This window comes from Schistocerca serialis, chromosome 1, assembly GCF_023864345.2.
Source record: "Schistocerca serialis cubense isolate TAMUIC-IGC-003099 chromosome 1, iqSchSeri2.2, whole genome shotgun sequence".
Lineage (NCBI taxonomy): Eukaryota > Metazoa > Arthropoda > Insecta > Orthoptera > Acrididae > Schistocerca > Schistocerca serialis.
The window spans coordinates 652,430,625-652,454,460 of record NC_064638.1 but is presented as its reverse complement, the minus strand read 5'-3'; the positions used below and the strand labels follow the sequence as shown (position 1 = coordinate 652,454,460).

The window sequence follows — 23,836 nt, the reverse complement described above, 5'->3', positions numbered from 1 at the left end:
AGTGCTGGTTGCTGATGTGTCAGCAGGTCTTTGCCGTTAAGGCGATGTAGTGGATACCGTGTGTACATAGAAACTACTCAAGCCCAGCAGCAAACGGAGGGCGTAAACAGTCACGTCGACAGACGACAGCCGCTGGTCGAGGGGCGGGCAACGCCCCTGTGGAAGTGAAGGCCGCAACCCGCGCAACGAAGCAGGCACCTATCGTAAACTGCCGCCTGCTTGCACGTTTAGCTCCACGTCTGGCTTCATTCACTAGGAGGTTCATTTACATTTCTTTTATCTGAGCCACAACTCCAAATTTATACCGAAGAATCAATCTGCGGCCTTCCCAGTGGCAACAAGAAACATTCCTAATCACGTCACCAGGCTTTCGGGACAGCTGACTTGGGCAACAGAAGGTAAAATCACTACATTAAATCGCTCAGTACGATGGAGAAGTTAAATAATATATTCACAAGCTCGACAAACATGTGTAGTTTTGAACGATCTGTACGTAATACACGGCTTCCTATTTATTTTGACCACCCCGAATATCTTGTCCAGAACAAAGTAAAAAATACGGGGCGAGTCAAAAGAAATTTTAGAACTTTGGAAAGATATAGAAATCTATTGAGATAACTTACAGAATCTACAGATGTGTCATTTTGTAACAAACAATCTCAAGTTTCACATAAAACTATCAAGCGTAATTTTGGTTCCATGTGACTACCACTTATGATGCGGCAAACATCCTACCGATAATAAATTTCTTCAGAATGAGATTTTCACTCTGCAGCGCAGTGTGCGCTGATATGAAACTTCCTGGCAGATTAAAACTATGTGCCGGAGTCAGAGCACTTGCCCGCGAATGGCAAAGGTCCCGAGTTCAAAAATGGTTCAAATGGCTCTGAGTACTATGGACTTAACATCTATGGTCATCAGTCCCCTAGAACTTAGAACTACTTAAAGCTAACTAACCTAAGAACATCATACACATCCATGCCCGAGGCAGGATTCGAACCTGCGACCGTAGCAGTCACGCGGTTCCGGACTGAGCGCCTAGAACCGCGACACCACCGCGGCTGGTGGTCCCGAGTTCGAGTCTCGGTCCGGCACACAGTTTTAATGTGCCAGGAAGTTTCAATAATTTTTTTCCCACACGCGTTGCAGCAAATCGGGCGTAAATTATTGAATGGCAGCGTAGATTCTATTTTTCAGGTCGGCTAAATTTTATTGCAGGGGAGGAACATTCACATTGTCTTTAATGAACTCCCACAGAAAGAAAGTCTGAGGAGCCTTCGTGGCCAGTTCATCGACCTGGGAAGAGATTATCGAGGAAACCAACTTCAGTGAGGAGATGAGATGACGAACCGTCGACTTGCGGAATTAAAAACTTTTCAAACTTATCCAGATACACAATACCAGTGACGGTTTTCTCCATGAAGGAGAAAAGGCCGTACACTTTCAAATTGCTAAGGACACGGAACACATTAACTCTGAAGCTGTCACGACTGTGGTCCTCGGTTGTATGTGGATTGTGGCTGCCCCATATTTACACAAAACTGTTGCTGAAACCCCACGCACAGCGAGTACGCTCCGCGCCATTGTAAGTAGCCAGTTTAACAGTGCACTACGCTGGTGATCCTGGTGGCGGAGTGTAACGAGGTTGTCTGCTACAAAACGACACGTCAACCGATTCTGTTATCTCAATAAATTTATAGATCATTCCAAAGCTGTAAAGCCCTTATTGGCTCACCCTGTATATCAAGCAAATGCTGTTTAGCTGCCAGTGGGATAAGAATCTATCTTCCCGACCTCCGTGCGAGTCTTGGGTTGGAATTTCCTGTTTTCTGAAGCGTCGCAAGAGGACCAGACAACTTATGTCGGGAAGTTGGATTCTTGTCAGGATTTCGCTCTCTGTCGTGTAGCATTAGGCCTAATTTCAACTATAATAAAGGAAAAATAATGATACTGCAGTTTTTTTTATAAAGGACTGAATGCCTTTACTGTACACAACATGTCATTTAAAAGTACTACAATACTACACTACATGCTCCCGCGTTGTGAACAAGAAAGCATTATTGCAATTATTGTTCTGCAAATTTACGTTTTCCATAAATGAGTAGCATTTCTACCTTCTTTTCGAACGTGTGGATTGTATTCACTCGTATCTTTAACTTAAGATGGTTGACTGAATGATTGGTGGGCATTTTGCATGGTTTTCCGTGTGTTTACTGTCAAATACGGCACGCGAATGAATTACTGTACTCTTGCTAATACGGGAGAATCAGTTTTGTATTATGTTTTTAATAATGTAGGGATAATGAGTTTTGTGTTAAGTTTTTAATAATGTCATGTTTATGTGAATGGTACACTGTGATACTTTTTCAACACATCTTGAGGAGAGGAAGTGGATTACCGAATGAAAACTAAGCTTGCTGTTTAAAAAAGACGTATTGCTGATCACATCTTCTTAACGAACAAAGAAATATAAAGGGCAATCACGCTACTGAATGCGCCCCCCCTCCCCCCGACTAGCTAAAAACTAACGTCATATATTTTATTTTGCTTCAGGGCAAAGAATTATTTTGTGTGGTTAAGATAGATGAGACATCTTCTGTACACCTACTGGATGATGGGCAGTGAAACGTGAATTGAAATTTACACTGTAGGGTTACACACAAATCGTTGGTACTGAAAGGAATTGGGACAGGAACGACACTTATGTATAAAGAGAGAAAGTGAAAATCTACAAATACAATAACGTCAGCGGCTAATCAGATACTTCCGGTTCTTTCTTTCTCAGATATAACGCTTATCAATATGTTGAACATTTACTGCACTTTATCACGAGGAGAAAATTTCCAAGTCTAAAGACGGAGGGACCGCTAGCTCACCGGGCACACTATGAACCGTCCAAGCATTAGCCTCAATGGTTAACGGAGATTGGAAAATTATTATTAGGAAGGCTAAATCGGGTTTTGAACTAATTAAGGTCCCTCCCCCCCTCTCTCATAGGAATCCGTGTCGTAATCAATTTGGTCCATATGTAATATAGTTGCTTAATTTCGGTATTTCTGTACGCAGCTTTACTTTCAACTACTCCCTAGTAATCACTCGTGTTTACACCGTACCTTAAAAAATAATCATTAATTTGAAAGTAGTTTATCATAATGTATAATATATTAAAATTTAACATAAAAACAATATAGATTTATTCGAGTCTGTTCACTGCATATATAGATGCTTGTTGGAAAACCTTATTGCGTTGCATCACTAGCGAAAATGTAGCGGCTGAAACAAAACGATGTATGTTATTAGTACTTTGTTATAAAAAGACTGTGAACTAGTTTTTAACTCAGAGAATCGGCTAACTTTTTTGCAGGAGAAATATCGAATCCCAGCATTGTCGTCGTTTCTCATTTCGCCATTTTTACTACATCTGACTTATCAAATAATTAACGATGGGAGTAATTTTTTTAAAAAACTGGCGTCATGTTTCGTAAGCACCCGGCCATCTTCCATAGTAGCTGTTACGTATGAATTATCATTATTATTATTTTATTATTATTATATCTTAAGCGTACAGCAATTTTGGAGAGCATTACGACACACGAGTTTCGGTTTCATTGCGAAAGTATCACCAGGAATGGCTAGCTTTTATTACTCCTTTTAATAGATTGTGAAATCGACAGGTTATTCCCTCGTTGTTAGCAGAGGTTGTAGTTGAAAGAGCTTGGTTTCACTATCGGCCTTCACTATTTTTCATATTTTAGGAAACTGCTTTTCCTGTTTGCACTTCGCTGTTGTAAAATGTCGCGTAATTAGTCTTCCAAGAAATTTTACTATGGCTTCATCTGTTCTGCATTCATCAGACTCAAAAACAAAGTACTAAATGCAATACATGTGAAGTCACAGTAAAATTTCATTGAAGACGCCTTGCAAGAAATTTGACAAAAGTAATGTGAAGTGTATACATATGCAGCATAACGAAAAACAGGTTCCTAACAGCCATTTTCAATTACAATCTCTGCTAGCAACGAGTGAAAAACTTGTTCACAAGGATTGCAGACACTCATCTGCAAATAGGGAAACAATTAATTACGTAATCCAATTTTTTCGAAGTGATATTTAACGCTACCCCTTGAAAGTGAAGATGGAGTGTTTCCTGTCATACATTGTTTTTCCGTGAGCTCGGTGAAACGGCACTCATATACGAAGGAGGGAAGCTTTATCTCCCTCGACCGCTGTGTGTGTGTATGTGTGTGTGTATGTATGTTTGTGTGTATGTGTTTGTGTGTGTGCGCGCGCGCGTAACTGTTATATCGAGAGTCGTGACCTACGCTAATGAACACAGCAACGACCGTCTTTCTGACGCCGCCCGCCAGTTAACGGGTATCCTGCCCGCTCCCTCTTAAGTCCAGTTTACATGACGACATTGGATTGCGCCACTTGCTGCGTGGAATGAGTTGCAAGCAAGTGGTTTCGTATATGACTGTAGACACGGCGACACCAGTATACACTTCAGTGAGTCGTGTCTGAAATTAAAGCTTTGGCAGCTGCAAGTCGCACGAGTTGTGATGGAGTTAAAGCTTGTTGCGTGGAATCGCTAAATAAGAAAAAAATAAGAAACGTGTTTCGATTCGTGACTGGATGAAGAAAAGACGTCAGCTCGGTTGCTCAGCATCCTTGCTGAAATAATTTATAACGGAAGATCCAAGAAGTTCTTTTAATTATCTTAGAATGTCACAAGAACTGTTCCCATTTCTTCTAAAGAGAGTTAATTATGCGATAAGGAATAAAGGTACTGTAATGCATGAAGCACTGTCGCCAGAACCGAGATTACATATCATATTGCGTGCATTACAATCGAGAACACTCGGCATGCAATAAGATACGGTTTTAGTTTTGGTGACGACGCTATTTCATTAACACCAATAATTATTAACGGTAATAATTATTAACATTAGCAACAATAATTATTCGAAGCAGGCCGCATTAAGAAGAGAATGGTTTGGAAACTACTCTCTTGAAGATAGATCTGTACAATACTTCAAAATTCTAACATATGTGAATGGAGAGCGCTGTAGCGACATTTTAAATAGATGAATATTGAATAAAGAAAGCAGCTTCTTGAATTAGTCTAGCTTTCCCTTCTGTCAACAATATTCCTTAACAAAGAGTTGGCCAACTCGAACAGTGGGATTTTAGCCTTGTAGACGAGAGCATTGCGACAGCTAGAATTACACTTGCTTGTAGTTTTCTTAATTCAGTTGTATATGTGCTCCTAACTCAATAAATCGCACATGATGCTCAGCGGCAGCAATATGTTGCTTATTTTTGTAATCAGCATCAGTGAAATCCCACAAACACATATGCAAAACATAGACATCCAAAAAGCGAACATTATTCTCCGTTCCTCACTTCATATTTCAGTTTGTCTACACTCTACGAACACGCGTAACCTCAAAACTCATGCAACTAAGTGTCGCTAAAGTTGTAACACGCCGAAAGTGTTTTAGTTTACCCAACGAGTTGCGCAAACGCGTGGCCTGTAGCGCAGTTGCCTGCAGCCTAGTGTCGTTGTGTAAACCAGGCTTTAGTGGGTAATTTCCGCTAGCGTAGCCTGGCTCAGTGTGTGCTTTGCTCACTTATTGATGTTTTCTTTGTTGATTTCAGTTTATGAAGCAAAAATAAACAGGATTAGGATCGAACAGAATGTAAGAGCGTCGTTCACGAAGTAAAGCAACATATTTTTTTTTTCTCGTTCAGTTTTGGTTGAAAAAATGCGGAATTTTTGTGGGAAATCGCGAAATATTTCCGTTTCAGCCCCTATAGTTTCACGAAGCTCCGATGTGTGGCGGCGTTATACGTAGCCTTCGAAACGGCGTCTGTAACGGAGGCGCGTTCCAAGCAAAAATGGTTCAAATGGCTCTGAGCACTAAGGGACTTAACTTCTAAGGTCATCAGTCCCCTAGAACTTAGAACTACTTAAACCTAACTAACCTAAGGACATCACACACATCCATGCCCGAGGCCGGATTCGAACCTGCGACCGTAGCGGTCGCGCGGTTCCAGACTGTAGCGCCTAGAACCGTTCGGTCACCACCGCCGGCCGTTCCAAGCAAAGAGCTGTCATTAAGTTTCTCTCGGGGGAAAACCAGAGCATCTCAGACATTCATACAGGTTTGCAGAATGTCTTCCTGTACGGGGATCTGGCGGCGAACAAAACCATGGTCAGTAGTTGGGCGAGGCGCCCGTAATTATCGGAACAAGGTCGCACCAAGCTGTCCGGCCGGCCTCACACAGCTGTGATTCCCGAAGTGTGGAAATGTGGGAACACTTTAATTCGAGACGATCGACAGACACCTCGCTGCTCAAGTGGACGCCTCTGCTGGTAATGTCGGTTCACTCCTCTACCAGTTGGGGTAACCAAAGGGGTACGCCGGCCGCGGTGGTCTAGCGGTTCAGGCGCTCAGTCCGGAACCGCGGGTCTGCTACGGTCGCAGGTTCGAATCCTGCCTCGGGCATGGGTGTGTGTGATGTCCTTAGGTTAGTTAGGTTTAAGTAGTTCTAAGTTCTAGGGGACTGATGACCACAGATGTTAAGTCACATAGTGCTCAGAGCCATTTGCCAAAGGGGTACGACCGCTGGGTTCCTCGCCGCCAACGAAAGTCCATAGACAGTGACGAAGAAATATCTGTGTGGAGTTGCTTGCGGGATACGAGGCCGATCGTGATAACTTTTGTCGAACATCGTCACAGGCGGTGAAACATGCGTTACACATCGAACCGGAAACAAAACAGCAATTCATGGAGTAGCGCCACACCGCCTCTCCTCTGAAGAAAATGTTCGATGCCGCACTCTCAACCGGTAAAGTCATGGCGACGATGTTTTGCGGCTCTTGTGACGGTAAACACCCCCGTTACTAGACGGATGTTTCTAATATGCAAGGATTGCTTTGTGGAGAACGAGCTCGCTGCACGGCGCGCGATTCGCGGAAGCGCGTGGTGCGCCAGCGCGAGATTTGCAACGGTCAATCTCCGCGCCCGGCGACCACGTGGCCCGCAGCTTGGGGCATTGTTTGGGTTTTCGCGCATTACACGAAATCTATGTAACTTACGGTGAAGAGCGATGCGGCAGTGGATTGTGGTCAGCAATATGAACCTTCTGAAAGATCGATCATTATTTCAAGTCACGAGACGCAAAACCACAAAAATCGGTTAATATCACGAATACTGAAAGATTCATAAAAACAGTAAATATCGACTTACAGGGATGAGCGAGCACTCATTAAAAACGTTTCGTCACAGCGGATCGAGTGCCGCAGTCATATATTAAGATTCATAAATAATTATGCCCGTAAAGAGCAATAAACAAAGTTTGAGGGAAAATTGTTTATAAAATTCAATAGAAATTCATGACGTAAAGAACGACCCTACATAATATTTTGGGTGGCATCACACGTAATTTAAACTAGTTAAGTTATACTATACACTAGACTTGCAATAGTATTCATTGTTTGCAAATTATTATTAATATTTATCGCCCATAATTAATCAATTATTAGAGATATGAAGATTTTGAGCAGCGCAATGTGTAGATCGCTATAGATTACGTCTGAAAACTTGATTTACGGTCGATAGAATAATCCTAGAAATTAATCTAATATAGTAAATGAGATGTACTTTTTAGCGCGGTTCCAATGGTGTACTTATTTCTGTCGAGGGATGTATGTATCAAAATTTGTAACCTTAACTGGTGAGATTGGTACTTGCATAACCAGCGGGTTGACGTCCGAGCCTATAGAGACTGCGGCCATCTTGGCCAGCGGTCAGTCGTTGGTCAGTCGTTTTGGAGGGTGGGTGGCGAGCGAGCCCCACTTGAGGGTGGCCCATGTGCTCGTTCGAGAATTTCTTCTCTCACCGATTTATTTCGACAAACAGTATTCTTTAATAGTGCAATGGTGCAAGCATATATTTGGTGAAATAGAAGTGCTACGATTATTTGTGTGAGTACGATTTACGAGGTATACATCGTCGTAAGTGAACATGTGGCCAACTGTGATTTCGCGCCAAAACTGTTAGAACAAAGACAGCGGGACTTGTGGTTCTGTTCGAATTATTTGAATAATTTTCGTTTATAGCAGCCTACATTACTGCTATTGGAGGCTCGGAGTCAAATTATAATTTAAGTAAACCTGTAAACCGTCTCACCAGTGCTAATTTCATTGTGTGAAAGAAAAGGACAACGCCAATAAATAGTGATTGAACTGTGTCGTGAAAAAACTAATTTTGGTATAATAATCGCCTAATTTTTGTTCCCTAGCATAAACTGTACTTATGTCTGAGAGAATAATTAATTCAAAAACTGTAACAAATGGGCGGGTGTGGAAATGTGTACTAATGCACCAAGTGTGGAACTCATCCCCTGAGACTTACGTGAGAGCCAAAATTTGCAATAACATTTTTTAACCAACATTTGTATATGCACATTCGTGTGAAATCTGCAACCGCACTTCTTTAATTATTTATCGGCCCGTCGCACTCTGAAGGGGTTGTTCTGTGTGATGTCCTCCCTCATAGTGCGACCATCAATTCTGAATATTGTGTTACATTCAGGAAATCAAAGAATCAACTTCAGCGTATTCGTCTCCACAAAAATGCAACCGAACTTCTCCTTCTTAATGACAACCAAGGCGTCAGACAAGTCTGTGCACGCAAAAGGTGCTCACAAAACTTCACTGGATTGTTCTCCCTCATCCACCCTATAGACCGGATCTCGCATTTTCCATCTGTTTAGCCTAGTGAAGGATGCACTCCGTAGAAGCAGTACTTTGATGATTGGGAGGTCACTGATGCAGCACGACTTTTGCTCCGAGGTGGACTTCTAGAGTGATATCATGCGAGCAGACAGGTCCTTCCAGTAAGGTGGCGTAAGGCCGTCGCACTGAACGGAGATAATGTAGAAAAATACAGTTTTGTAGCCAACAGACTGGGGAATAATATGGTGTATTGGACTCCTGCATAAAACTAACCTGCTTTCAGAAAAAAAAATATATTGCATAACTTATTGAACGCCCCTTGTATTAACGAAGAGAATCCGATTTTATTTTCATATAATCACAGGTAGTTTTGTGTGAGAAATATCCTAAAACATGAGTCTGCACAGAGAGTTTCTTCGTACTCCGCACACCAATAAGAAGGCCTCTTTTCGAGCGAACTCAACACTTCCTTGTTGGTCTTTTCCCCGTCGTGATTGGTCGAAATTCTGCACTCCGCGTGGCTATAAGATGAGCCGCTTTTGGTGTTCGAGGTGGACATCCAATTGACGTTGTCGTGGAGATGATATGGTCAACTGTAACATGAGACAGCTCATGACTTCCAATCTTGTCTTGTATATTATATTGCTATGTAAATTTGTTATTAATACACAGTTGCTGCATCAGTGACGGAATACACGTGTTGGTTTTTTTTTTTTTTTTTTTTTTTTTTTTGCCTCCAGCTTTGCCCTCGAGTCTAGTGAGACAGATACCCAATAGTCGTCCGCGTACGACACACCGTCGACATAGTCCTTCCAATATAGCAGGCCCAGCCAAGGGCTCACTGCTTAGGTTTAAAAAAAGAAAAACTAAAAAAGAGGACGACGGATGTAGCCTTGATGGTAGTATTTGGTAATCCATTTGATGAGCTTTAGTACAGTACTCCACCAGACTACTGTAGTCGCGTTTTGCAGTTTGGAGATCTCTTAAGCGGGCGAACATTGCTCGGCTCCAGAAATTATTAAACGTGCCCCTGCTATGACCACTCCGGCCGCTGTGGCCGAGCAGTTCTAGCCGCTTCATTCTGGAACCGCGCGACCGCTACGGTAGCAGGTTCGAATCCTGCCTCGGGCATGGATGTGTGTGATGCTGTAGATATCGCATTTCTTAGAGGCGCTGCCGGCAACGCTTGTGATTTCATTGACTGCGTAGTGCCCACGTATTTCGAACGCTGCTGGAGAGTTGTGCTACTCATTTTGCACCGCGGCTTTTGTGCAGCGTCACGGCGCTCCGACCCGACCTGCCTCAAAGTGTCCCGCTGCGGCAACGCGACGCTCGGCACTCGTGCGCCGCAGGCGGGCCGTTAGCACAGATTAATACATTTGCTCGGCGCTGAACGCGGTACGGCCGTGCACATCGAGTGGCCGCCCACATCACAGGCGCAGGGCTTTGCACTCGCTGCCGTAGCACTGGTTTACAGTGTGTTCGAGATGATTCGAGAAAGCTGTCACCGCTATAGTGCCGTAGGGAGGGACATATTAATCATTAGATGAACGTCGGCCGAAGATCCCGAGACAGAAGCCAATAGGCAGTTTGTCAACAAGTGGCCACGAAAGCCTTAACAATTTTGAATCAAAGCATACTGCACTGCTTTGACGTGAGTCTGCAGAGCCTGCAGACTTGATTTTACACTGTTTCTCCGAGGTGTTCCGTGCATAAACACAGACAACCGCACCGATGACAGTAAATAAAACAAAGAACTTGAAACCATGGCTTCTTTACTGCAGTATGTCATCGATATCGACATTCATCCTGCTGTGCCGAGCTAACACTACCTGAACAAGCACGTTTACGACACATTGCGGAAATGATTTATTTTATCGCAACAAACTGCTTACGCAACTGTAGCTATTTGAGCTGGTAGTAACGAGAGGTTACTCACTCTACAAGTGACAGACGGTCATGCCATATGGGCAGGGAGTGTGGGATGGGAGAGCTGTGTGAGAACGGCGAGTTGTCCTTCGGCGTCGACAAAGAGTCTCCTATTCGATTTGGCGTCAAGGCGAATAACTTCTAGTATTAACATTTCATTTCGAAAATACTGAAGACTTTGTCCACACTGGTTTGTATATACAGGGTGTTTCAAAAATGACCGGTATATTTGAAACGGCAATAAAAACTAAACGAGCAGTGATAGAAATACACCGTTTGTTGCAATATGCTTGGGACAACAGTACATTTTCAGGCAGACAAACTTTCGAAATTACAGTAGTTACAATTTTCAACAACAGATGGCGCTGCGGTCTGGAAACTCTATAGTATGATATTTTCCACATATCCACCATGCGTAGCAATAATATGGCGTAGTCTCTGAATGAAATTACCCGAAACCTTTGACAACGTGTCTGGCGGAATGGCTTCACATGCAGATGAGATGTACTGCTTCAGCTGTTCAATTGTTTCTGGGTTCTGGCGGTACACCTGGTCTTTCAAGTGTCCCCACAGAAAGAAGTCACAGGGGTTCATGTCTGGCGAATAGGGAGGCCAATCCACGCCGCCTCCTGTATGTTTCGGATAGCCCAAAGCAATCACACGATCATAAAAATATTCATTCAGGAAATTAAAGACGTCGGCCGTGCGATGTGGCCGGGCACCATCTTGCATAAACCACGAGGTGTTCGCAGTGTCGTCTAAGGCAGTTTGTACCGCCACAAATTCACGAAGAATGTCCAGATAGCGTGATGCAGTAATCGTTTCGGATCTGAAAAATGGGCCAATGATTCCTTTGGAAGAAATGGCGGCCCAGACCAGTACTTTTTGAGGATGCAGGGACGATGGGACTGCAACATGGGGCTTTTCGGTTCCCCATATGCGCCAGTTCTGTTTATTGACGAAGCCGTCCAGGTAAAAATAAGCTTCGTCAGTAAACCAAATGCTGCCCACATGCACATCGCCGTCATCAATCCTGTGCACTATATCGTTAGCGAATGTCTCTCGTGCAGCAATGGTAGCGGCGCTGAGGGGCTGCCGCGTATGAATTTTGTATGGATAGAGGTGTAAACTCTGGCGCATGAGACGATACGTGGACGTTGGCGTCATTTGGACCGCAGCTGCAACACAGCGAACGGAAACCCGAGGCCGCTGTTGGATCACCTGCTGCACTAGCTGCGCGTTGCCCTCTGTGGTTGCCGTACGCTGTCGCCCTACCTTTCCAGCACGTTCATCCGTCACGTTCCCAGTCCGTTGAAATTTTTCAAACAGATCCTTTATTGTATCGCTTTTCGGTCCTTTGGTTACATTAAACCTCCGTTGAAAACTTCGTCTTGTTGCAACAACACTGTGTTCTAGGCGGTGGAATTCCAACACCAGAAAAATCCTCTGTTCTAATGAATAAACCATGTTGTCTACAGCACACTTGCACGTTGTGAACAGCACACGCTTACAGCAGAAAGACGACGTACAGAATGGCGCACCCACAGACTGCGTTGTCTTCCATATCTTTCACATCACTTGCAGCGCCATCTGTTGTTGAAAATTGTAACTACTGTAATTTCGAAAGTTTGTCCGCCTGAAAATGTACTGTTGTCCCAAGCATATTGCAACAAACGGTGTATTTCTATCGCTGCTCGTTTAGTTTTTAATGCCGTTTCAAATATACCGGTCATTTTTGAAACACTCTGTAATTACAGTTTAAATAACTCAAAATTGACCTTGCAAGATTAATAACAGAATTTAATGCTGCGAATGATTGGCGGACTTAACCTAGCAATCACGTAAGCGCCCAGCGCGAGCGGGCAGAAAAAGAATAGCTCGGTACCGAATCTAAGACTAGCCTTCACGCAGGCAATATGTGCGCACTAATTAAAAGTGAGTTTAAGTTTAACTTTGCCCCGGAAAATGTTTGTATTCAGTCTAGTACTGCAATCGAGATTGTATTTTCGTATAGGTCGCGAACGTTTATACCCACTTAAGGAAGCAGCTAACTTGAGGTTTTGTGCTGACTAGTGCGACGATTAGAACTGAAGATACGTGGATACAGATAGGGTGTATTGTTTTGTGAACACTGTGGTGCTCGAAAGGTTATATTCAGACAGTCTTATCATTACAGCGATTAATGATTTCAGACTGGATCTCAGAGAGGGTTTACTCAGAAAACGCATTTTCCTCATTTTTCAAAAATGGATCAGACGGCTTCGAGCACTATGGGACTTAACATCTGAGGTCATCAGTCCCCTAGAACATAGAATTACTTAAACCTAACTACCCTAAGGACATCACACACATCCAGGATTCGAGCCTGCGACCGTAGCGGTCGCTCGGTTCCTGACTGAAGCGCCTAGAACCGCTCGGCTACAGCGGCCGGCTCCTCATTTTTGTTTGAATTAATACATGAGGTGACACCTCATGTATTCACACTTTATTGTTGCGTCTTAGTAGCATTCCTGAAAGCCACTCCAAAATTCACCGTCCTTAGATGGCATTGCAAGCCGCAACCAACAAATATTAAATTCGAGACAACTTTAGAAGAGAAGATCTAAGAAAGCTTCCCCACAATGATCCAGGGAAGAATCTAGTGAAATGTGCTAGAATTTACCTTCGCAGTTCATTTAACGTAGCCTTCCACACGCAATGTTTCGCAAACTACACTCCTGGAAATTGAAATACGAACACCGTGAATTCATTGTCCCAGGAAGGGGAAACTTTATTGACACATTCCTGGGGTCAGATACATCACATGATCACACTGACAGAACCACAGGCACATAGACACAGGCAACAGAGCATGCACAATGTCGGCACTAGTACAGTATATATCCACCTTTCGCAGCAATGCAGGCTGCTATTCTCCCATGGAGACGATCGTAGAACGGCTTGCCATGCCATTTCCACCTGGCGCCTCAGTTGGACCAGCGTTCGTGCTGGACGTGCAGACCGCGTGAGACGACGCTTCATCCAGTCCCAAACATGCTCAATGGGGGACAGATCCGGAGATCTTGCTGGCCAGGGTAGTTGACTTACACCTTCTAGAGCACGTTGGGTGGCACGGGATACATGCGGACGTGCATTGTCCTGTTGGAACAGCAAGTTCCCTTGCCGGTCTAGGAATGGTAGAACGATGGGTTCGATGACGGTTTGGATGTACCGTGCACTATTCAGTGTCCCCTCGACGATCACCAGTGGTGTACGGCCAGTGTAGGAGATCGCTCCCCACACCATGATGCTGGGAAGTGGCGGTGCGGTCCCCTACGGCACTGCGTAGGATCCTACGGTCTTGGCGTGCATCCGTGCGTCGCTGCGGTCCGGTCCCAGGTCGACGGGCACGTGCACCTTCCGCCGACCACTGTCGACAACATCGATGTACTGTGGAGACCTCACGCCCCACATGTTGAGCAATTCGGCGGTACGTCCACCCGGCCTCCCGCATGCCCACTATACGCCCTCGCTCAAAGTCCGTGAACTGCACATGCGCTTCACTTCCACGCTGTCGCGGCATGCTACCAGTGTTAAAGACTGCTATGGAGCTCCGTATGCCACGGCAAACTGGCTGACACTGACGGCGGCGGTGCACAAATGCTGCGCAGCTAGCGCCATTCGACGGCCAACACCGCGGTTCCTGGTGTGTCCGCTGTGCCGTGCGTGTGATCATTGCTTGTACAGCCCTCTCGCAGTGTCAGGAGCAAGTATGGTGGGTCTGACACACCGGTGTCAATGTGTTCTTTTTTCCATTTCCAGGAGTGTACAACCTGCGCGCTAAGCCACGTTTTCCTAGGAGCAGGTATTTTGTGCCGCACGAACAGGGCTGGGCGTTGTTTGTCGGCAACGACGAAAAACTTAAATACGTCGCGCATTTGTGTTTTCCCAGAAAACGATGCCGCAAGCGCATTAACTACTCACTGTACCGTGCTGTCAGAGGGTTCGAACAAAGTGTTGTTATTGTAAACACGCTTTTAATGTACTGTACAGCGCTGATGGGTGGCATAGGAGAAAAGAAAATGGAACTTTTGTGCTTCCTGATAGCAAAACATAATGGACGACAAAGAGGAGGATTATTTGCTCCACGCTTATTCGAAGCGCAGAAAAACTGCGAGAAATACGTTTTTGACAGTGCATCAATTAACAGTCAACCTTCCTCGGCACTGAATCGCACTTGTAGCGTTTTAGCACACTTCATAGCCGTTTTGCACACGAACTTTACCTAAACTGCAGCAGCTGCTTCTTTGGAACGCAAGCAGCGTACAACGCATTAGACTCGTCCAGAAGCAGTTGGCCTGTCAAGCTTGACGCAATGCGCTGGCGCACTACGCACTGTGCACTGTCGGAAACCACCTTCTCTATTTTGTCATTGTCGAACGGACGACGCACTACACCGGGCAAATTGTGTACTACGCGGCACAAAATTTCTGCTTGGAGGAAAATCCGTTTTTAGTGTGTCCGCCAACATACTAAGTCACCGCAAAACGTTTCTTCTCGTTCTTTTATTGGACGGGAGAGGAAACGCTACAAGAACCGCAGTTTGAGGCATGGAGATGGTAATTATTTCGTAGTCAGTGGTAATGCACTTAGGTCAGGAACAAGTTATTTAGGCGACATTGAGCTGGGCTGCAGTGACTTCTGGACGCGGCTTCAAGTGGCATTGCTCTTCTCCGAGGCGCCTTGTGCCGACCGCAGCGTGGTACCCTCTGCAACTAAAGATTCCATTTTTCGTTCCAGTAGCTTCCAATTCCGTGCGACAGACACTCACTGCAAAGAAGAGGGTCGGTGCTGAGGTTGAAAGAAGCCAGCTGAATTGCTTAGACAAGTAACACATTCAAGTAACGTAGTACGAGGAAGCAAAGCTTGGTTTTAAAGCTTCGTAGACAGTGAGGTCCTTACAGGCAGAGCTCAGACACTGTTTAACAAGGATGGGAAAATCAGCTGGACAAAGATGAGAAAGAAAACAGGCCTCAGCTTTGTTGAACCGCTCGTTTTGAATGCGCACATGCTTCAAATATATTTACAACGCGTCCATGTAAGATAAATGTGGAGCCCTGGTTTTGGATCTCGGCCGAAATTTGTCATAATTATTTTTTCACTGCATTTCCCCCAGTTCAGTAACAGCAAAGCACATGTGGTGAAGTCGAACTCTGAACTCTGCAGTGTATCCAATGGTGTTGGACGTCCACGCTTCATCTCACAACGTGGAATTCGGAGGCTTGCCGGCTCTGTAAAGCAGGACAGCCGGCGATCTGTGGCAGACACAGTACAATGCTGGTGCGCGGAAAGGTGTTTCGGAGCATACCGTTCAGTGTACATTGTTGAACATAGGTCTCTGCTACAGATGACATCTACGTGTTGCTATGTTGACACAACGACGTAGTCAGTTATGATTGCACTGGTACCAGATCATCGAGATTGGACCGTCGATCAACTGAAATGTGTTGCCTGGTCCGATGTATCACGTTTCTAACTGCATCATGTCGTTGGTAGTGTCTGGATACGCCGTCGTCCGGACGAAGGGCTACTCGAAACATGCTCAGAGCCTCGACGTAGATAGGTGGTGGAATATTGTGCCATGGGAGACATAAAGACGAGATTTGTGGTTGTACTCGAAAGTAACATGAGACATGTGGATTACGTGAACATGTTGTGCAGTGTTCTCCAGGCCTGCACAGATGGACCTGCTACACGCCAACGGTTCCTGCGGTCATCAAAGAATGTAAGATCCGACGATGATCTTTTAGAAGATCGAAACTGGTCGTCTGAAGATAAAAATAAACAACTTAAATGTGATCACTTCTGTGTGTACTGGAATAAGCTGCAGTATTATAAAGATAGCTGTTTGTCCTATAACAATGATCAGAAATATGTTAGATGTAACATTATGCCTAGAGCAAAAAGAAAGAACGGTACAGTATATCACTGCAAGAGAAGCACTCACACTATATAATTTTGCTGGTACTACGAAGAAGCATATAAAATGGGACGATCACGTAAAATCAAAATTTTGCAAGACGAGCGCAACACATAGATTTGTTGGACATCTGTAAACAAAATCTCATACAAGGCTGCAGTGCGACCACTTCTTGCATATTTTCCAGGGTTTGGACACATCAAATAGACGTAATAACAGACAGCGAACGAATTCAGAGACGCGTTGCTAGGATCGTGAAAGATCGGTATATCCCATACGTAAATGACAACAGAAGTACTCGGGAAACTTACAAGGGAATCCTTGAAAGAAAGACAACTTAATTCTCGCGGAAACATTTTGGTTGAATTTAGAAAGCGTATACTGGAAGATGTCTGTGTGACCATTATGCTGCCACCAACGTAGTTCTCGAGTAGTGGTAAAAAAAAGTCATTTTTGCCTCACTGGGTGTGCGAATGGAATAGGAAAGAACATTGATGAAGTTGGTACGGCGGATCCCGCAACATGCAGGTACAATGGCTTGCTGAATATACGTGTAGATGTAGAATACAGAATGTAATGTAATCAATACCATGAAACATTGGGATTCGTAGGATACCGACAGGTATTGATATCTACATTTACACAATGAGAAGTTCATACTACAATTGTGACAGTAAAAAATATTTATTTCATAAAATTTTGTAAATTCGTTTCTATTAAATTTTGCTAAACATGTATCAGCGCTTGACTCAGAAAAAGATGTAAACTCTTTGTTCTTCTCCATCGTGTTCAGACTTGGCGGGAAGTGGTGGTGAATGTTGTCAAGTCTTTGTGTGTGAAGTGCTCGATTTGTTAGATCCTTGTGCGAGAAGTCTCAAAACACAAATGTTTCAGAGTTCAGATACTTTACTCCGTTTTCTAATTTAAAAATTACCGTATTTTCACATTCCTTTTGTCAGTTAATTTTCTACGTACTAGACCAACCTGTCGACGTTACCACCCCTCTTAAGAAGACAACGAAGCCAGCATCAAGACAGTCAGCTAAGTAAAACCTTTATAACCTAGTATGTGAATATGCCAATCGATTTAACACACTTCAAAACAATGCATATTACGAGATGTACGAGGTGTGTGAGAAAAGTAATGAGACTGAGAACAGTGCGAGTGATCTGGCAATGCTGTCTTGTTCTACTTGTGAAGACAGGGGTGCATACCCTTTCGTATTGCTCAGTACGGGTTGCAGCTCCGTTCCGTCATCATGTGACTTTCGAGAGCTGCCAAGGCTGAGAATAATGACTCCGCCGGTGCGTAGCTGCCGAAGGGAACTACTTTGAAGGGGACAATATTGATGTTTGGAAAAAAGTTTTGATACATAAAAAAGCTAAGTCTCGTTATTTTTCTCACACAACTCGTAGGCCTGAGGCACAATTTAAGCTTGTAACAGCTGTTAATCGCAGCGTGTTCTGCTTAATGGTAGAGCTTGTCATCTCGTTCTGTGGTTGTTTTATTTGTTTGCGCTTGCTGTCGCACTAAAGAAAAGTCGACGAGAGGGCGTAGCGTGGTCTGAAACGTAACGCACCAGAGCCCAGTGACAGACAGAGGTATCGATTGCAGGGCAGAGCGCGCCTGGGCGGTCAGCGGCCTGCCTTCGGCGCCCGCCCGTCGCCTCCACGCACCACTGCCCTCCTGCGTGCAGCGGCAGCCCAGCGTCGCTGCCCCATCGCGGGAGCTCAGCGTACCAATGGCACACGCGGCACAGATGTTAACCAAACCTGACAAGTCAACCTACTTATTTGACATGCATTTGGCGGTACTTAGCACTGACTACAATTATCCTAACAGTATCAAATTTAATCGACTGCGGCAACAAGTTTACTGTTATTAGTCACAGTATGTTTTATTTCCACTACTCGTTTCAGAGGTTTAAATCTCCATCATCAGGTGGATTTATGTCTATTAATACGACTCGTATGTGTTATGTCTACAACTTTAGGATGGCCCTTAGCGCTGTATAGTAGGAAAAGACAGCCGGCCGCAGTGGGCGAGCGGTTCTAGGCGCTTTAGTCTGGAACCACGCTACCGCTACGGTCGCAGGTTCGAATCCTGCCTCGGGCATGGATGTGTGTGATGTCCTTACGTTAGTTAGGTTTAAGTAGTTCTAAGTTCTAGGGGACTGATGACCTCAGTAGTTAAGTCCCATAGTGCTCAGAGCCATTTGAAGCATATGAATATCATATAAAACTCACATACACGTTTTAAACACTTAAGTAAAATATGGCAGCTAGAATCCAATACTGCAAAGAACATGTAACACAATAAAGTAACCTTTAGTAGCAAAAACGTGAAACTATTTCAGAACAAAATTTTTATGTTCAAAAATGGCTCTGAGCACCATGGGACTTAACATCTGAGGTCATAAAAAAAAAATGGTTCAAATGGCTCTGAGCACTATGGGACTTAACAGCTGTGGTCATCAGTCCCCTAGAACTTAGAGCTAATTAAACCTAACTAACCTAAGGACATCACACACATCCATGCCCAGGCAGGAATCGAACCTGCGATCGTAGCGGTCGCGCGGTTCCAGACTGAAGCGCCTAGAACCGCTCGGCCACACAGGCCGGCAAATTTTTATGTTTTTTATACATTTATGTAAGCACGAATGGCATATTAGAGGCTTTAAGCTTAATGAATATAAAACACAATTATGTTGCCAACAATGGAAAATTTGTGTATTAATTTTACGTATTATTACTATGTTACATTGATGATTATGTGTGATGATGTGTGTGTATGTGTTACGTCAACCATTTATTAGATATAACATTTACTAGAAGCAACCTTAATAACAAGAGCACTGTCATACCCAAAACTTGAGCATTTTTATTCCCCCTCCCTTGTTCCCTTTCACCCTTTTTCTCGTAACCCTCGCCCAGACGCCTCCTCCTGCATACACATTATCTGTCTTACATAACAACAAATTAAAATTCTTTTGGCCACTGTTGGCAACATAATTCCTTCATAATACGCCATGCTTGCTTGCTTAAATACAAACAAAGTATGCGATGTTTAAGCACGGTAGAAAAGTAATCTGTTATCACTGAAAATATTTAATCTTTATTTATCTTTTCTATTAAAGACCTTTACAGCGCTTTATTACAAATTAGAGTTTCGCTTTTGCCATTGTTGGCAACATTATTGTTTGATATGCATTTTGCACTTATTGCGTTCCAGACTCCATCTTTGCGTACTTCAGCTTTTATAAACCACAAGTAACGCTGTAAGTGACGCAACACAGCATAAAAAGGAAAGGGCCTATGATCTTTTTTTATATTTTTCTTCATGTTTGCAGCCAAAGATCTCCATAAAACTTTCAGCAGTGCACTAAAATACTGTTCTGTTTTGTCATCTGTTAGTAGAAAGTGCCACAGGTTACCCCAGAGTCGTTCACACAACACATACATGTCGCATTAATTCACATAAATCCACCTGGTAATGGAGTGGATACAGTTCATGCAACAAACAATACTTGTATCCTTTGGGCGAATTAGTTTTTAAAAGCAGGATGTCAAAAAGCAAACACTTATCATGCTGCATTCTGCTATCATTTATCACTTACCATTTCCTTCCTATTGTGTAAACTATATTTCTTACTGAGTTTAGAATGACACAGATTTTAGAAGGTTTCACAGAGTCGTCTTGCGCTTTTAATCTGCGAGCTGCTGTTGGCAGTAGTTTTATTTCAGCATTCTGTGTTCTCATTTTATTACTTAATCACACAATTTCCAGTTTCTTACGCTTAAGTGTTCTTTTTACTGAAATTACTGCTGCGTCCGGCACTGATTCGTTATGTGCATTTTCCTCAACGGGAGAAATACTGGCACTCTTCACAACTTTTTCTGGTTTACAATATTCTGTGCTACAACTTCTCTTTTGTGGGTGTTTTACTGGTAATTTTCTTTTTCGTAGTATTTTAAATGTATGTTACGGTAAATAAGGAAATAATCGGTGAACAACTCCGGCTTTTAGAGGCAGTCCTCGTGTCCTGGAATTTCAACTTCTTTACCGCCGACAATTAACATGTCCGTTTTTGTAATAAGGTCCTCGACGAAGCTTGAGCCGTACACTAATCAATTTTGAGTCAGATCTCTGTATTTTGGAGGAACTGCTCTCAGTAATTTTAAAAATTCTTCTCCGTTTTTTGGATATCTGAAATATATTTGCCTTTACTTCTTCTGTAACCAGTTCTGTACGCTCGGAGTGTCATGTGGGCTTTCCTTTTTTTTAACTTATCATTTAAATACGAGTAAACAGCTACTAACACCACTTTATAACAGCAGACTGCAGCTCTTCAACGTCTCCCATACAACACCGTAACCAAACCAACAAAATAAACACACAAAATACCCAGTCGTATACAGAAACACGCCAAGCGGCTATTCTGCCCGTAGTTCGCGGGCACGCCACCTGCTTTGTAACATCTGTGCTAATGAGCGGAGAGTCAGCACACTTTCACTTCTACTCGCTACGCCATCAGAAAAAAACCCTAATGGACGTAGCCTAAAGGCGTTGTTTGCTTTGATTGTCGGTTACGAAGTTTGCTTATTACAGTTCAGTTTTAATGAATTCTCTTATTCTTTGTATTTCGTCTATCTGTCTCTTCCAGAAAAGCTGATGGCTATTGCAGAGTGTAGGTACAGGTATATATGGAGAGGAATTTAAAAGTTACAGATAGTGTTTCTGGAAGCTGCCGAATCATGTGTTATATAGTCGTACGATGAAGTTTCGTATCTTTCACTTGTAGTCATCTCGGCGATGATTGACCTTGTCTTGGTCTTACTTGCAATGTGGACTATGTCGCAAGGTAATGAATCGTTTAAAGCTTACAAAATCTTTAATCTGTGTTCCACGACTTCGAGAAATCGTGTATAACCCTTCTTGTATTACCGGAAAGCTACTATTAAATAATTATTTTTCAACTAGTTTCGACATGACTGTCATCACCCGTTTAAGTCGGTCAGATGGTGCCGAGATTCGTTGCAGCTTTTTAGTTGCGTAAGAACTTCTTTCATACGGTCTTTTGTAGTGGTACTGCAGGGCAGACGACACGCTGGCATCAATTTCACTTATACATAGAATGAAGGTGTTGTATCTCGGTCCGCTAAAGCGAGTTTTTAAGATTCATTCGTTGTCCACATTGTGTTGCATTTCTTTACGCCATGATGTCGCTGTTATGTCCGCTGCTTTTTAGATGGTGGAGCTATGCGAAATAGACAAGGCGAACGAAAAGCAGCTGGCATTTGTTGAAGTGTCAAAACTCGAGAGGGTTAAGAAGACATCGAGTTACGGTATGCTTGAAAGACAATGACCGGTCAGGAAGCGCAGACTCCGGCGACACGTGGGGCCGGTGCCTCACGGGTGACATCAGTGTGCGTCAGGTGGCCGGTAGCACAAAGGCTGTCTATGTTTCCCTGGTCGCCGTGCCCTATCTCGCAAGCTTAAATGTCAAGCAGCACGGTGTCACCCTCGTGTTCACCGAGATTAAAACTATGATGTCACGTAGTGACACATGGCAACGTGAACTTTCTGGCCATCCTACAAGCTGTTTGTACATTCGGAAATACAAGACCGTTACCTATAGGTCGTTATTGGTTTACTATAACGTGCAATGAAACGAAATGAAAAGGACACAAATGGAAGAAAGTAAGTAAACAGTTTATTACTTCAAATGTAACCGTCATAACTGTTAATACATTTATTCCAATGTTAGACAAGATGGTCAGTGCTTAACTCTGCATTACTACTGGTGTGTCTCCCGGACCCTGACTTGGGTGAGCGATTCGTTTTCGTTAGGTTCACAACACTGCACACGAGCAGCGTTCCTTGTAGCTTCCTACCGTACACAGCTGTGACATTTGCTCGTCAAGTGACGGCGGAAGTCCACTGTCTAGGAGCGCTCGTAGCGTGTGTGGGTCTGCCAGACCGACCATAGCAAGTAAGTTAGTACTTGTTGGGGCTATAGGACTCAGACTAGCAATGATTGTATCGTTTGTCCCAACACAAATACGTTTGTAGCACACATTCAGATTGCTCAATCAGACTATTTCTTTCAGATCTGTGTAACGATACACTGCGAAATGAAATCGCTAGTGACGAATCAGGTGACAGAGGTGGAGACATAGACGTCGAACTATATAGTGAATACGATACGGAAAGCGACGAAAGTGGGGATGACAGTGATAGACATCAGAGCAATAAGAAATATTTTATTGGTAAGGACAAAAGTACTAAATGGATGAAACACATACCTACTCCTCGTATCCGAACGAGGTCACACAATGTTGTGTCACATATTTTGGTGTGAGGGTAATGGCAAAGAATAAAAGGAAAGATGTAGAAATATGGCGGCTGTTCTTCAGGGATGAAATAATGGATGAAGCAGTGATACATACTAATCAATGTATCGAATCCGCTAAGTCGAGATACTCTTCGAAACAGACCTTCATTCATGAGACAGATGAAGGTGAAATTGAAGCATTTCTTGGTCTCTTGTATTTGGGTGGAACCTACAAGGTTGGTAGGGTTAATTTAGAAGAACTCTGGGACAGAGATGGAACAGGATTGGAATTATTCTACTCTACAATGACCCTACAGAGATTCAGGTTTCTGGCACAGTGTCTGAGGTTTTACGATACGTCAACGAGGTCCGACAGGCGAAAAGAGGATAAATTAGCTCCTATATTAAACATATTTGATTTGTTCACCAAGAACTGCATAGCACACTATTCTCTCGGAGAATATGTCATTGTAGACGATATGCTTGTCAAATTTCGAGGACAATGTAGTTTTCGAGTGTACATTCCTTCCATACCTGGCAAATATGGAATAAAAGTGTTCAATATGGCCGATGCAAGACCGGCGTACACGTCAAATTTGAAATTTATTTAGGTGAGCGGCCAGATGGGCCGTATAAGTTGAGTAATCGTGCAGCTGATATCGTCAAAAGGTTGTGTAATCATATTTCCAAAACGTCAACGAACATAACGATGGATTACTGGTTTACGAGCTATGAACTGGCCCTGTCACTTCTGAAAGGCCATAAATTAGCACTTTTGGGAACAGTAAGAATTCGTGAACACAAGAGGTAGAAATGCTTTTACAAATATCTTTGGCTTTCTGAAGACGTGCACATTAGTGAGTTATGCACC

At 43.5% G+C, this 23,836-nt stretch overlaps 2 protein-coding genes across 3 annotated transcripts in view; one reads left to right on the top strand and one right to left on the bottom strand.

The window, feature by feature from the left end:
- The window catches only part of LOC126479202 (uncharacterized), a 687,919-nt gene that overhangs the window by 305,572 nt on the left and 358,511 nt on the right, over positions 1-23,836 (bottom strand). The window lies entirely within an intron of this gene.
- The window catches only part of LOC126420542 (protein PRRC2A-like), a 116,516-nt gene that overhangs the window by 72,639 nt on the left and 20,041 nt on the right, over positions 1-23,836 (top strand). The gene's annotated exons all lie outside the window — the stretch shown is intronic.